Source organism: Neopsephotus bourkii, unplaced genomic scaffold (assembly GCF_033783945.1).
Source record: "Neopsephotus bourkii isolate Nb327-2 ecotype Australia unplaced genomic scaffold, CSIRO-AGI_Nbou_v1 NB_962, whole genome shotgun sequence".
NCBI classification, from domain to species: Eukaryota; Metazoa; Chordata; class Aves; order Psittaciformes; family Psittacidae; genus Neopsephotus; species Neopsephotus bourkii.
The window spans coordinates 11,171,915-11,186,288 of NW_026901456.1; the positions used below are offsets into that span (position 1 = coordinate 11,171,915).

The 14,374-nt window shown below is 63.1% G+C and overlaps 1 protein-coding gene across 7 annotated transcripts in view; it reads left to right on the plus strand.

Moving 5' to 3' along the window:
* Positions 1–14,374, plus strand: part of BCOR (BCL6 corepressor) — an 82,254-nt gene that overhangs the window by 13,043 nt on the left and 54,837 nt on the right. For 5 of the 7 annotated variants that reach the window (XM_061359343.1, XM_061359347.1, XM_061359349.1 and 2 more), the window contains exon 1: positions 10,582–11,156. The exons of 1 other annotated variant lie outside the window; for it this stretch is intronic. The gene's annotated coding sequence lies outside the window, so the exon portion shown is untranslated. Of the gene's footprint in view, positions 1–10,489; positions 10,549–10,581; positions 11,157–14,374 lie in introns of those variants that run through there. One more of the 7 variants, XM_061359344.1, reaches the window with a different exon arrangement.

Here is a 14,374-nt window from a genome sequence, read left to right on the forward strand (position 1 = left end):
CTCCTCCCGGCTCCTCTTCGGGGGGCGCCGACCCCTGTCTGCCGGTGCCGGCCAAGGCTGCGTGGAGGCCAGTCCAAGCGCAACGCACCTCTCCGTTTTACCCCTCCCCGGAATCTTCTCTCCTTGGAAGTTATGCTAAACTTGTGTGCACGTTAATGATTTATTTACGTGGCTAATAACGCTCACATTCTCGATAGTATCTGTCTAGGCGAAAGCCCCGCAGCTGTAGCCAGTGCTAGAACAGAATGCCTTGGAACCAGAAATCAATGCTCCTGAAATGAACAAGTGGACAACTTATTAGGCTTAGTCACTCCCTACGCCGTCCCCTAATAACGGATTGTCAGGAGAAGGGACACGTCTAGGAAAGTCCTACATGCCCACTCCGTGGCGAGGCCGCGTAATTCTACATCCATCCCTGGCCAGCGCAGGGCAAGGGGCTGGGACGCGACACTCGCAGGCTGCCTGGGGTCAGATGGCGATAAGGACGGCGAGTGCCCGCGAGAACGGCCCCGGGAGTCATTGATAAAGGTGTCCGGTTTCCCTGCTCGCTCCCGAAAGCAAAACCGACAGGTTCAGCAAGATCACGTAATCGTCGCCTCTGCCTAGAAACAGTCGCGCTAATTTTGCATTGCTACCCACGGAAAAGAAAAATACCTGCCTTCCCGCAATGCAAATCCCTACGCACATTCTGCGGCCATCCTGACCTCCCAGCCAAGAGTCGTTGGACCGGCATTCAGCCGCCCGGCGGGGCAGCACCACAACCCCGAAAGCAGAAATGGGATCGGGCAAGTTCCCCAGCAGCCCCTCGCAAACTCGCTGCTAGCTGGCAGAAGTCTGACCAGGAGCCTGCGGTTAGGCTCCGAGGCCTTCCTGCATCCCTGGCGAGCAGCGCCCCATCGTTAAGTGCAATTAACATAACAGACACTAAAATAGGAGCGAGCGGCGCTGAATGTAATCTTCAGGCTTACAAAAAGAAAAAAAAAAAAAAAGGAAACCCCCCAAATTAGCATTTGGAGCGATCTGGTGACGAACGCGGGGAGCGAGGTGGAAGGAGCCCTCCTGCCTCGGACAGGGGCCGCGGCCCGTCCCGCAGGCCAGCTCAGGGAGCCGGGACCATCTTAGGGCGCACAGTACCATAAAGCGTTGCTAATGAAGTGAACTCCCCCGACGGGGTTACCTCCCGCTACGGCTCCCCCCCCCGAACTGTCCCCCCGTAACCCTCCCCAGTTAGGGGCCGTCGCGGCGTTATCGGGTCGGCAGCGCGGGCAGGCACCTCAAGGAACCTCCTTTCCCGGAGCCTCCTTCCTGCCCTCACGATAGGCACACAGCGCGGTCAGGCTCGTTTTCCTGCCTCGGGGGAGAGAGAGGAAATGGAAGAGGGGGGAGGTGAGCGAGGGAAGTGGCGGAGTAACCCCCTCCCCGCTTTTCCTCATATTCCTCCTCCTCTGGTTAACTGCCTCCCATTACCCGCTGAAGTTCACAAAAGAGCAAGCCATAGAGGGAGATCTAGGTTTCCGAGAAAAGGGAGAAGCTAAAATAGCGAGGTAGAGATAAAGAAAACAAATCGCCGCAACCGAGGGACCCACCGATGGGCTGGGAAGCTAGTGGTATCCGGCCGGGAAAAAAAGGGGGAAGGAAGGGAGAAAAGAGGGCTTTAAAAACTGGAAGGCAAAAGCTGTTGGGGAGGAAGTGTAAACCGAGAGGGAGGCTGGGGGAGGGGAGAGCGCGCCATCTTTTCATGTCACAGTCACAGACACAGCGCTGGGCTCGGCCACAGCCTCACGGTTTCTTTTTAACAGCGGAAAACGTGCGATTAGCAGCAGACGGGCGGAGACGACCATCCCTGCGCACACACGCAGCCCGCTTTCTGTCTCCGCGCCGCGTAATCCCAGCGCTCAGCCCTGCTGCACCCCCTCATTAAAATCCCGGAGATTTCCTCCTCCTCCTTCGCTCTTTGAGGAAAACAACGCCTGCCACCGCCTGAACCGGGGCAGCGCCGCCCGTCCACGGGCCTCGCCGGCAGGGCCCTGAGAGCTGCCCAGTGTTCGCCGCCCGGCCCCTGCCTCCCCGCGGAGGGCTGCTGCTCACCCCCTACTCCGGGGGCCACCCCTTCGGGGCCGCACGGCCGGAAGAGGGGGGTAGCCTGCCTGCAGCATTCCCCCCCGTCCTGTCTCCCGTCCCCAGAGGCTTCTGCTCGCTGCTCCCACTCCCCCCGCACCCTCCCTCCTTGCATCCCGAGGGTGGGGTGCGCCGCGCCGCGCCGCAGCTCCCCGCGTTGGGGTGGGGAGCAGCGCCAGGATCCCCCTGCCCCGGGACCAGCCGGGCCCTGCCGCCGCCCAGAGCCCCATGAAGGGTGCTTTATTCCGCAGCGCTCAAACCCCTCATTGTGTTTGGCAGAATCACCTGCCTCCTCCGGAGCCGGGCGATTAATTTAATGCGATACAGAGCGCGTTCCGTCCCGACCCCTCCTCGGCGGGGAGATCTCCGCCGGGCGCTGCGCTCTTCCCGCAGCCGCGACGCGGAGGAGGGGCACGGCGGGGCGCGGCACGGCACGGAGCGGCACGGCACAGCACGGCGAGGCGGGTTGGCATGCTCCGAGCACTGGGGTTTCTCGGCGGCGCCCGGAGAAGCCTTCCCCACCCGGTAGCGGCAGGGGCAGCAGCTCCGGTCGGAGTCGCACAAGCAACCGCCGCCGCACAGACCTGCTCGGTGCCCGGGGGGAGCTGCGAGGCGGGCGGGGGCCGAGCCGTGCCTGGCGCGGGGATTTGCTGGGTCGTTGGCTGCGCCTGGGGAAAGGCGGGGGGGGGGGAGTTGGCTGCGCCTGGCGATGGAGGATTTGAGAGGAAAGGGGAGGGGGTGGCTGGGCTCAGTGGAGGGGGGTGGCTGCCGCGGCGGCTGGGGACGGCGGCTGTTATTATTGTTATTACTGTTATTGTTATTTTTAGGGGGCAGCGGTGGTGGGAACGGGGGAGCGGTGTGGAAGGGGGGCCGCCGGCTGCTCCCGCGAAGGGGGCATGAGGTGAGGGCGGTGGGAGAAGCGTCTCCTGTTTCTAATAAAGGAAACGACTTTTATTGAACGATAAATGCAGGGGAACGAAAGTCGTGTGGGTGCGCCTGGGGGGGGGGGGGGGGCGATTGATTTGGAGAAGGGGGGAAGGCTGCCCATGGCGGCGTGGGGTGGGAGGGGGGCGGCACTCGGCTGCCCCGGCCCGGGGGTTGGTCTCGGGGAGGGGGCGAGGGCTGCCCCGGTTCGATGGGAGGCTGGAGACGGGGAGAGCGGGATGCTCGCAGTGGGGGGTCTGAGGGAAAGGGGGGGGTAGGCCGTGGGGTGGTGCCGCCTGCCCCTCTCGGGCAAGGGGGGGGGGCTGAGGGGGAGGTGTCGGCTGCGCCTTGCCAGTTGGGATTTGATAGGGGCGGTAGGAGACACGTCTCCTGTTTCTAATAAAGGAATCGGCTTTTATTGAAGGATAAATGCAGAGAACCAAAGTCGTGTGGGCTGCAGCCGCCGAGCTTCGTTAGCTGCTGATGTGACTATGAAGATAAAACGCTCCACAATAACCCGAGCACGAAGGCCGCCGAGTATGGGGATTCACAGTCCCCGGCGGCCCCGGTCCCCATCTTCACTCTCGCCTCTGCCGTGTCCCACGCCCTCGGCTCCGGCCCCGTGGCGGAAGGTGCCCGGGGAGCCTCCGACCGTGCTAACGGCTCGGGTTTGGGATTTTGCCAAGTTTCTCTGACTTAAGGGAACTCGGGATGAGTAATCGCGCCAGGCTGGGGTTTGGGAGGGTGTTTTTCTTTTCGCTCGTTCGCTCTCTTTTTTCCCCTTGTCATCAGCTGCTGACCCACTCACTTCTAGAACACGGCACCGACGGGTTTCTGAGAAGGGCGGCGGGAGGAGACGGGCAATGTCTCGCTAATTTGGGAAGTTCCCCGCACCGTCTCGGCCGAGCTGCCCCGGCTCCGCTCCTGCCCAGGGCACGTCGAGGCTGCGGGGGGTCCCCCCTGTCCGGGCTCCCGTGAGGGACTCTGGATGTGGCTTTTCAGGGAGACGAGGGGACCCCCGTATACCCATAACACACATTCCTCTCTCTCTCGTGGAGGCCCATAGGGAGGTTTCCCAAGGCAGCGAGGACAGGACACGGCCGCGCCTGGCCCTCGGAGAGGTCTCAGGAAGCTTTTTCCGCTCGTCAGTGGCGACGGCTCAAGGATGGGAGATGGAAACTCCGAGCCTCGTGTTGAGGCTCTGCAGGACGGGGAAGCAGCTCATAGCCCCGGCTGTGGCAGCAGCAGACGTGGGCCCTCCAAGCCCCGTTGCAGGGGGAGAAACGGCGCCCGCATCCTGTCCACGGGGCCGGGGAGGGAGCAGCGGGACCTTCCCTGTCAGGTGCCGCGGAGAGCTGGGCCGCCGAAGTGTGTGCCACGGCCCATGCCCTACCGGGGCCTCCGCCGGTGCCTGCCGGGCAGCGGGACAGAGTAGGAAGCGGCCGGGAGCAGGTCGGGGAAGTGGGTTGGGAGCAGAAGGGACTCGCCCCCGAGTGTAGCCGCCGGAGGAGGATGCTGCAGCTTGATGGGGGCAAGCCTTGGGGAGCATCGCTCTGTGCCGTCGGGAGTGTGCAGGTTTCTGTGCAGCAAAACGACCTAGAAAAGGCAGCCCGGCTCTTGTTCTATGTCACCCACCACCGCGTGTGTTGCTGGCGTTGTGCTCTGCCCAGCTCAGCTCCCTGCCCTCTTTACCCGCAGCGAGGGGCCTTTAAGGACGACTGCGGCCCCTGCCTGCGACGGGGCGGCGGGCGGGCACGGCCGGAGAGCGCTGCTAATCTCGGTGCCTGGCAGGTTTCGGTCCTCTGATTACCTGCGTGATTTGGTTTCCGAGAGGCGCGCTAGGAAGCGGCTGCTGCCCGGGTTTGGGTACCGCGGCGGGGGGGGGCCCAGCATAGCGAGATGAAGTGTGGAGGGGGTTTTAAATGGCATTTCTGAGCAGAAAATACTTCTATTTTCTCTTGTTTTTTTGAAGCTGCTTTCGAAATGAACATTTTCTGCGATAAGAGGTGGCCGATCAGAATCGCTGGGGGGAGGCTGTAAGCAGACGTTTTGCCCCAGCTTACTGTTATCTTTCACACTTGCAGGGCGAAAAAGTGGCTTATCTTTATACCCACCCCCCTCTCGCCTTAATTGCTAAAAACACTGCGAAGTGTTAAGTACAGGACTAAAGAATCTCTCCGCATGTCTGCCATGCGGGGGGGGGGAGAGGATACAATTTGAAATATTAGGGGCTTTTCTCTGGAGAAGTACACACGTTTACACACCGAGAGCCTCTCCCTGCCCCCTCTCCGCTGCGGCTTTGATGTTGCAGGCTCTCATTTCATATGGATGCACCCCGGCGAGCCACCCGCCGCTGCCAGGCTTCCAGCCGGGGCGCATATCCCGCTCCGAACGCCGGCGAGCCCGGGGGCCGCACCGCGGAGGCCTCCGCTGTCACCTCTGGGGCGGAGTGAATAACCTCAGTGTTTATGAACCCGAGTGAGGAATTGGTATTCAGCTCCGAGCCACGGCATCGTCTCCTCGCTTTCTCTCCCCACCCCCTCCGAAACAAAACACAACACAAAAACAAAACCAGAAGGAGGACGGAGGTGATTCATCGACTGTATCCAATTATTAACATACAAGCTGTAGTCTGCAAACACACCTTCAAACCATGGCGGTTCCCCCGGCCGCCGTATTCTATTTAAACACGGGAGGGTGGAGGCTGCGGTGCCTCCGCGGAGCCGCCGCTCGCGGCCGCTGCTCCCGGGCCGAAAAAGAACGGGGCTGGGGCGCAGACCGCGACCCCCGGGGCTGAGGGACCTCAGCGGGAAAAGGCTGGGGGCAACCCCGTGCTCCTGCGCATCACCTTCAAAAGGCGAAGGCTCAACCTCTCACTGCTCTCCGGCAGGGGCCGGGGTTTTGTTTGGCTTCGGCTCCTGCACCCTCCCCGCCGAACCCCCCTTCGCCGCCCGCTGCCCCCCGCCGGGCTGGGGGGAGGCGAGGGGGAAAACGACAACCTCGCCGGCGCTATTTTTACCCCTCTCCAGACTTGTGCGGCGCACGCCCCCTCCCCTGCAGGGCCTTGCCTGGCGGCTGCATCTCCTCGTTGGCTGGAGACGGCCGGGACTGCCCGCGGCCCTGCCTTCACCTTCTCCTGCTCGACACGCCAGCGCCAGGGCCTGGCCGCTGCGCCCGGGGCAGTAGCCCCCTGCCCGAGGGGTCACTGCCGGGGCTCGGGGAGGGGGTGACACATGCGGGACACAGGCGCGCCATAAGCAGACAAAATGGCCGAGGTATGCAAGTAGAAGAGGTGGAGGGGGCAGCTGGCAGCCAGCCTGCCTTCCCCCCGGGGAACTGCTGTATCCCAGTCCCCAGCCTGGGCCCGGCGAGCGTATCCCCGGCTGCAGCGGCAGCCGGCCCCGCATCGAGCTTCCCTCCCGACTGGAGACGTGCGTCTGTGTTTGCCTGCCTGTCCCTCCCGGGCTGCCCGCTCCGAGCGGCGAACCGGGCCCGGAGGGCTCTGGGTATCTCCGCTCTTCTGTGGTGCGGGGAGAGGGTGCAGAGCAAAGCAAGCACAACCAGAGAGATTTGTCATTCGCCTCTGTGAGAAAGAGGGGCTTAGTCCGTGAACCGAGCGCGTCTTGGGCTTTTCTGGGGGTGAGGGAGAAACGGATCTCCTGTCAACTGAGTAGCCCTGAACGAAGTAAATTATAGCGTTTCTGCTATCCAACCCCCCCTGGATTGCAGGGGGTGTGGTATGGTGTGTGTGTGTGTTGCACGGCGGTGTAACAATGTGCTGGCACCGCGTCAGGGCTAGAAGCGCCGCAGACCCTGTATAACGCCAAATGAGGCTTGTTTTTTTCTACACTTCCATTAAAAACAGCCTTACAATAACCAATGATAAAGGTCTGATTTAAGACACACTCAAGCAGAGCAATTCAGAGCTTAGGACAGTGATCTGTTATTTATAGGCTTTTCCTAGCGCTCATCACCAGGCTGGCTGAGCACCTCGGTCGCATTAATTCATTTTACCTCCGCAGCGCCCATCTCCTCCCTCTTTCCTTCTCCGTGCCCCGGAGACCCGTGTGCTCCGGTTACCGTTGGCGCGGAGGGGGACGGGCATCGCCGCTCCCACGGTTGGACTCCCAACTTTCTGAGGTGTGAGCGAAAAAGGGTGAGGCTTCCAATTAGAGGCGGCGCTGGAGGTAAATGAGAGCCGGCGTCAAGCGATTCCACTTGGAAGCCTCCTGCGAGAAGCCCATTCTGCCATTAACAGTGGATTTGTCTTTACGAGGAGGTTAAGTACTTCGCATTATCGAAGCAGCCGTTTTTTAGCGAGAGCATCCTCACCCGCCTCCGCGGCGGCAGCAGCAGCAGCGCGGAGCCCAGAGGACCCGTGCGCGGAGCTTCACCTCCTCTGCTCCCGGGGAGGGAGCAGCGTGCAACGGCCTGACCCAGGGGTCAGATCCCTCCGGGGCCGGGGTGCGGGGGGAGGCAGGCCGGTAATCCGCATGCTCTTGAGTTTTTCGGAGTTAGCTCGGCGGTGCCCGCCCCACCCGCGGCAGGGGAAGCGCGGAGCCGGGCCGAGCCAGGCCGCGAGGGGAGCAAACTGAAGCCCAATGTCTTCGCCGGGAGCCCTCGGCCTCCCGCTGCAAAGCTCGGGCACCCGGGGAACAAAAAAGGCACAGAAGTGAACAAGCGTGGGTCTGTTCCTCCCCACCACGGAGAAAACTGCGCGCACAAAGAAAGTTTAACTGCGGTTAAAAGTGGGGCGTTTACCCCGAGATAACTTGAAATCTTAAAGTGGGATAAAAAAAGGATCCCCAACCAGGCAGCCCCACGCTGTCGGCGCACACATGTAATCCGGAGTTCGCAGCCCGGGGCAAGGGAAACGGGCGACTTCTGAGATGCAAGTGCGGGCCGGTGGCACCGCGGGTTCAGACCTGCGGGGAGAAAAGCCCAGACAAATGCGTCTGGGGACCTGGGAGACGCGCTAGTTCTGCTTTCCTACCGAAAGAAGCAATTTAGTTTTTTTTCCTAGGAAAGGGGTAAGAAACCCCCAACAAAACAACCCAGCACAGGCCTTTCCTCCAGCTGTGTGCCTGTAACTCACGTGTGTTCAGTCTAGTAACTTTTAATGCCTAGCCCTAAAACATCTTTATAAAATATAGGTTTACAGTGTAAGAGGCCAGGTGTCTTTCTGCTTGTTATCGGAGATTAAAAAAACGTGTAGAAGCCTTTTCAGATGCGTGGCCCGCCGCGCAGGGATCAAACCGGGCCGCTGCCTGGGGCCGTGCACCCAGCCGGCCGGTACGGAGGGACCGCAGCCCGTCTACCGCGCTCGGCTGCTCCCCGGGCTCCCTGCGAGGAAGCCGAGTGATGCGGATGGAGTTTCGGGTTTCAAACGGTGGGGATTTCACTTCTGCTTTGTGACGGCCGAGGGTTTTAGGGTTTTTTTGCTTTGAGCCTCAGCGAAAGCCCAAAGCCTCGTGATGGCACTTTCATAAAGTGCCACCCCTCTGGCCGTGACCCGAATGCTGTCTTGTGTGTGCAGTGTCCCCCTCCCCAAGCATCTGGGGATCCCTGTGTTTTTTACGGACGTGCCTTAGATTCTGACCAAAAGAAAAAAAAAAAAAAATGAAAGCTGTTTTGTTTTTCTTCTTTCTTTGTGTGTGTATGTGTGTTTTGGTAGGGACAACTTTCGGGAACTCCTGGTTTCCCATCTTCAGAGCTAAGCGCCAGCAACAGCAGGCAGTCCCGGCAGTTCTGCTCCGGCGCTAAATCCTCGTCTCCTCGCTCGCTGCCTGTGCGCTCTCGGCGAGAAAAGCTTTTGTAGCTCGCAGCAGCTCCGCAGCCTTTTCGCTCAGTGTCCTGAACGTGGCGATTAAGAATTCCCCCCTCCCCTTCCCGGGCGAACTGTCCGCGTTAATCACTTGGCGTTTGGCTGGCACTCGCTCCCACACGGAGCGGCGGCGGCGGCAGGCGGGGGGAGGGGGCTCGATGCGGCGGCGCTGAAGTGGCGAATCTCCCTCTTCCCCGGGCAGGCGGCGGGCGGTGCGGGGGAAGCTGCGGGGCTCAGTGCACGGCTGGCCCGGAGGCCTCCCACTTCCTCCCCCCCTCCCCAGGTTGCCTCTGCGCCCCGGCCTCGGCGGGACCAAACCTGGGAGTATCGGCAGGGATGGGCGTTGTGAACGTGAAATTTACGAGTGGAGCTCGCCAAGCCAAAAGTTGCCTTGCCAAAGTAAATAGATGCAGCCGATAACTACCAACCCGGAGATTTAAGGGCTCCACAACCCGGGCAAAAATCTTAAAGCAGCCGTAGAAATGCCAGCGGAGGGAAACGGTGCTTCAACCCCCTTCCCCCCCCATTCCACCGCTTACCCCCCCCGCTTCCGAAGTGGCCACACCGCTCACACGCGGTCAAAAGCGCGTTAAGGGCTACCAAAGCCGGATCAGGCGAAAACGCGCTGTAATGAGCTCCCCCCCCCCCCGCAATGCAGCCGCTGATGGACGAGTGGCTTCCCCCCCCCCCCCCCGCCATCCCGATTCAGAGCTCGCAGAGGCTGCCCCGGAGGGAAGCGCGGAAATCAGCGCGGTCGAGTCGCGGACGACGCGAAGCTGGGGGCATCGGGTGGGACCCGGAGAGAGGAAATGGGGCCCGGGGGACACCCGCGGACACCCTATCGCGGGTGGGAGGCTGCGGTCGAAAGGGTCGGTGCGGCTGTGATCCCTGCGGGGGGTGTAGGAAGGATGCGAGCAATCCGTGGGTCCTGGGGTGGCGGGGATGCACTGGCGCGACAGGGGGGAACCCGGAGCCGGCGGGTCTGGAAGGGGGGGTTGCGGGCTGCACCGCCGGGGGGTTGCCGGGGAAGCCGGGCGGGAGGACCGGGTGAGTATGGGGCGACATGGGGTGTCAGCGCGGCGCGACCGGCCACGGAGCCTCGCAGCGATGTCTGGCAGCGCCGCCGCCGCCGGGGTTTTCACAGCTTGGCTGAGCGGAGTGAGCGGAGCTTTATGGTAATTGCGGTTCTCCACTGGCCTTCTGGGTAGCGAGCGAGGGGGGTATCTGCGGGGCGGGGGGGCGGCTTTCCCTGCCGGCCGGGGGGGTCGCGGGGTCCCTCCGGGGAGCCGCAGCTTGACAGCGACCTGTGCCAACCGGGGCGGGGGGGGGGGGGAGAGCGAGCGCAGCGAAGCGAGGGGCTGGCGGGGGAACGGGGGGGGCAAATCAATTAGCCAGGGCAAGAGGGGGGAGCGGGTGAGCGGCCGGGCGAGCCCTGCTTGGGTAGGGAAACGCAGTCAAGGGAGGGGGAAACTTGCAGAGGGAAAAAGCGGTGGCGGCGCTGCTGCTGCTGCTGCCGCTGCCGCTGGCGGCGGCTCCCTCGGTGCAGCGCCTGCCCGGGGGGAGGGGAAGGGAGGGGAGGCGGCGGCTGGAGGAGGAGGAGGAGGAGGAGGGAGAGAGAGAGGGAGGGGGATGCGAGGGGAGCGCAGCGTGCAGCAGACGGAGCCCGGTCTCCCAGCGGCAAGGTGAGGAAGAGCGGCTTTCCCGGCGGACTAAAAGGGGGGGGGGGGGGGGAGAGAGAGAGGGGAAGAAAAAGAGAGAGAGAGGAGGAGAAGAGGAGGAGGAGAATTAAATCCCCAGCCACACACACACAAAGCCGCGGCGGCCAGGGCACGGGAGACGGCGGCGCGGGCGAGATGTGGGGAGCGCCGCGTTCGCCAGCGCAGGAACTTCGCCCGGAGCAAGCCAGCAACATGGCGCTGCCAAACCAGAGCCGGCAGCCGGAATGAGCATCGCGGGCTGCCGCTCCCACTACCGCTGCTGAGCCCAGCCGAGCCGGGAAGCAAACCCCTTCCCGCGGGCACCTGCCCCGTTGGCGCAGGCGGCGCCCGAGCTCCTGCCCCCCGCAGCTCAGTGCTTACCCGCACCCGTTGCCCGGCCTGCCTGCGCCGGGGCACGCCGCGGTACACGCACCCACGGAGACGGGGAGGGCGATAGGGAAACTTTTCTCGCCTCTCTCCACCTCTAACCCCCGACGGGGTTGCCCTTCCCGGGAGAGCGGCAGGGCGAGGAGACGGTGCGGGGACCCGCGGTGCGGACGGCGCTCGCCGCAGCCCCGCGGCGCGGCAGGAAGGTCAGTGCTCCGCTCCGCGAACAGCTCCCGTGCGGAAGCGCCGCCGCCGGCGGGTCCCGCGGTGACCGGGCGGCCGCGGGGCTCCCCTTGCCCCGCCGCGGGGACGGCAGTGGCGGCGGCGGCGGCGCAGCCGAAAGTTCCGGCGCGGGTCAGAGAGGCTCGGGCGGGAGTGCTCCAGGCGGTGGCGGGGCGGAGGTGTGTGGGGGTCTCCTAGTGCGGCTCCGGGGCTGCGGTGAGGGAGGGCGAGTTTGGAAGCAGTTGCTTGTAAAGATGCCTGTTCGGGGCGACGGGGGGAGCTGCCGGTCGCGCTGTCGGCTCCGGTGCGCCCGTGTGTGTGTGGGGGGGTGGCCGTGGTGTTCCCGTCGCCTCGCACTTCGCGATCGGGAAGGCGCCGGGGCAGCGGCGACGTGGGGCTCCCGGGGGACAGGCCCTGCCGACCAACGGAGCGGGGACGGTTCCCAAGGCGTGCGAGCCGGGCTGCGCGCTCCGTGCCCGCTTAGAGCAGCGGGCAGGTGAGCGGCAGGGTGAGCCCGCTGCTGGCTGCCTTCCCCCCACCGGGAGAGCCCGGGGCTCCGCTTCCCCCCTCCGCCCCGGCGGGGCGGGCGCCGCCGCGCACGTGGGGCAGGGCGGCCCGGGGCTTTCCCGTGCGCGGAGCTGTGGCTGGCGTGAGGTCCGGCGTGACACGGAAGTTTAGTCAGCCCTAAAATGTAGTTTGGAGTTAGGAGAGCAAGCCGGAGGAGAGGCTCGGGCTTGCCATCAAAGGGCCGGCCGGAGGGGGCCGGTCGGGCAGGGGAGGCAGCTTTGTGAAGCCGGGGCCAAGTGCGGCGGCTCTGCGCAGCATATGAGGCATGTATTTGATGTTTGCGGAGGGAGTCCGGGGGCGAGGGCTGCGGAGCAGCGTTCACGTTCCTCTTTCTTGCTCGATGTATGTTGTGTGGTTCCCCCCCCTTTACTCCCTCTCTGTCGTTTCCGCGATGTCTGTCGGATCCCGGGTTTGGAGATGGGGGAGGGAGAGCACCTCCCCGTTTTCCCCGACCACAAGAAAAAAAGCTCCTCGACCGTAGCGAGCGGTGTAAAACTGCCAAAGTGTGGGGACTGGCTTTAATGGTATCGCCTCGGAGCTCCTCGCAGCATTAATTCCCACTAATGAATCTTTTCCAGAAACTCCGTTCATTGCTTTCATCTGCTCTCTGGAGCCCGCAGCTTTTGTATTCGTGTTTGTATTAAAAGGTTGGGGGGGGGGGGGGAGCCCAGCCAGCACCATGCAGCTAAGCCCGGATTTTCTAAAGGTTGCCTATTAACTTTTTAATTATTATTATATTTTCCATTTTCCCTCCCCCCTCTCCGTGTCCCTTCCGCGGGGGCGGCCGGAGCAGAGCCGTGCCCCACCGGGGCTGCTTGGGAACAAAGCTGGGAGCGGGCGGGCGGGCGGGCGGTGCGGAGTCTCGGTCCCGCTGGGGGGGATGGACGGGACAGCTCCCGCCTACCCCGCCGGTGGTTTCGCCGCTACCCGCTCTTCCCTCCGCTTCTTTCCCCCCTTCCCCGCTCCAGGTTTGTGCGCGCCGGTGCCCTCCGAGCCCTGGAGCACCGCTCGCTCCGGCCGCCGCTCTTGGCTACTTTCACCCCCGAGCCGCGGGTCCCCGCCTGCGTGGAGCCCAGTGCTGCCGCGCTTGCGACACACCGGTTAATTTCCTTTCGGTTCTGCTGTCGGAGCCGCTGGGTGGATTCCCTCCCCCCGATTTTTTATTCCCGAGAGGTAGCCAGCGCAGCGCTCACCCTAATTGCTTTTAGGAGGATTAGGAGCAAATTCCTCTTCCCCCCCCCCCCGCCCTTTCTTCTCCACCTCCCCTCCCCTTCCCCCCCCCGCGTTGCCTTCGCGCGCCGGGGTTGCAGTTTATCCCTGGTGCAGTTCTTTGAATTGCTGTCACAAATAGGTGACTCAGAGTTAATTAGGAAGTATGCACCGGATCAGTGGGCTGCACAGCTCATTAGTTATTCCCCAGCCTTTTGCAGCGTTGGACCTCCGGCTCCTCGCCCCTTAGACCTCTTTAAATACGCACCCCGGAGGGCTGGCAAGGACCAGGGAGCACTTGGGGTGAGGGGGGGGGGCTGATTGCGAAGCGGCGTGATGAATACGGACATTGAAGAGCTTCCAGGTTGGGAGCTTGCGTGTGGACGACTGGTTGGGTCCCCTCTTTATCTCATCCTCTTCTCCCCCTTCCCAAGCCACTCCGGCCCCAACTATCCAGCCTGTCCCCCGAGGGAGCCCTCGTTGCCCCAGGGCCGGAGGGACTAGCCCGGAATGTTACCAAAAACAAACAGGCACCCCCCCCCCCCCAAAAAAAAAGTGTGTGTTTATTGGAGCGTACGCGGGGAGAGCAGACAAAATCTCATTTGTCAGGCATGAAGGTGGGCTGTGTGTGGAAGGCTATAAATACACCGGAGAGGATTGTATCGCGGTCACTTTTCTGTTCTTCGCCATTTCTAAGGTGAGTGGCGGAGGCTGAGGGACCGGGCAGGGGCTTCTCCTGGTATTGTTTGTCCGTCTGTGATAGATCGGTCTAGACAGCCGCTCAGGCTCCCTGCGAGCTCAGGAACCGGAGCCTGAAAGGGAGAGTGGGGGAGCCGGAGAGGAAAAGGTCACCGCGATATTTTTTCTTTTTTTCTTTTTTTTTTTTTTCTCTCTGATGGCGATGGTTGTTAACCCTTAAAGCCGAGAGGGGATCGGGGTCGGCTGCTCCGGCCTGGAAGGATGCGGGAGCATCAGCAGTCACAGCGATGCTGCCGGAGAGGGGTGTGGGGCAGTGCGCCTCGGGCCCCCAGCGCTGCCTGTCCATCCGTTGGCTTCCTCCGAGCTGTTTCCCGCAGTAGGAAAAGAGTTCACGAGGCGAGCGCCAGAATATTTCATTCCCAGGAGTTTTCTCTCGTTGGAAACTCCGAGGAGCGCTTGGAGCCAGGGGTTGTGTGGCCAGGGTGTGAGGGGAACGGCGAGGTCTCTGGGGTGGCCTGCCGGCAGGGGGTGCCCAGCGGCTCTCCACCTCCCCCGGCCTCGCCGTGCCCCCCCCTTTCCCCGGAGCTGCAGGGGAAACCCAGCGGCGGAGGTTCCCGTCCCCGTGGGGGGAGCGCCTTTTCGCGGTCACCTTCAGGTCCCATCAACTTCACCGCTGGCGCCCTCGGCACCACGGGGCCACCACGGGTGTGCTTACGACGTGGGGCAA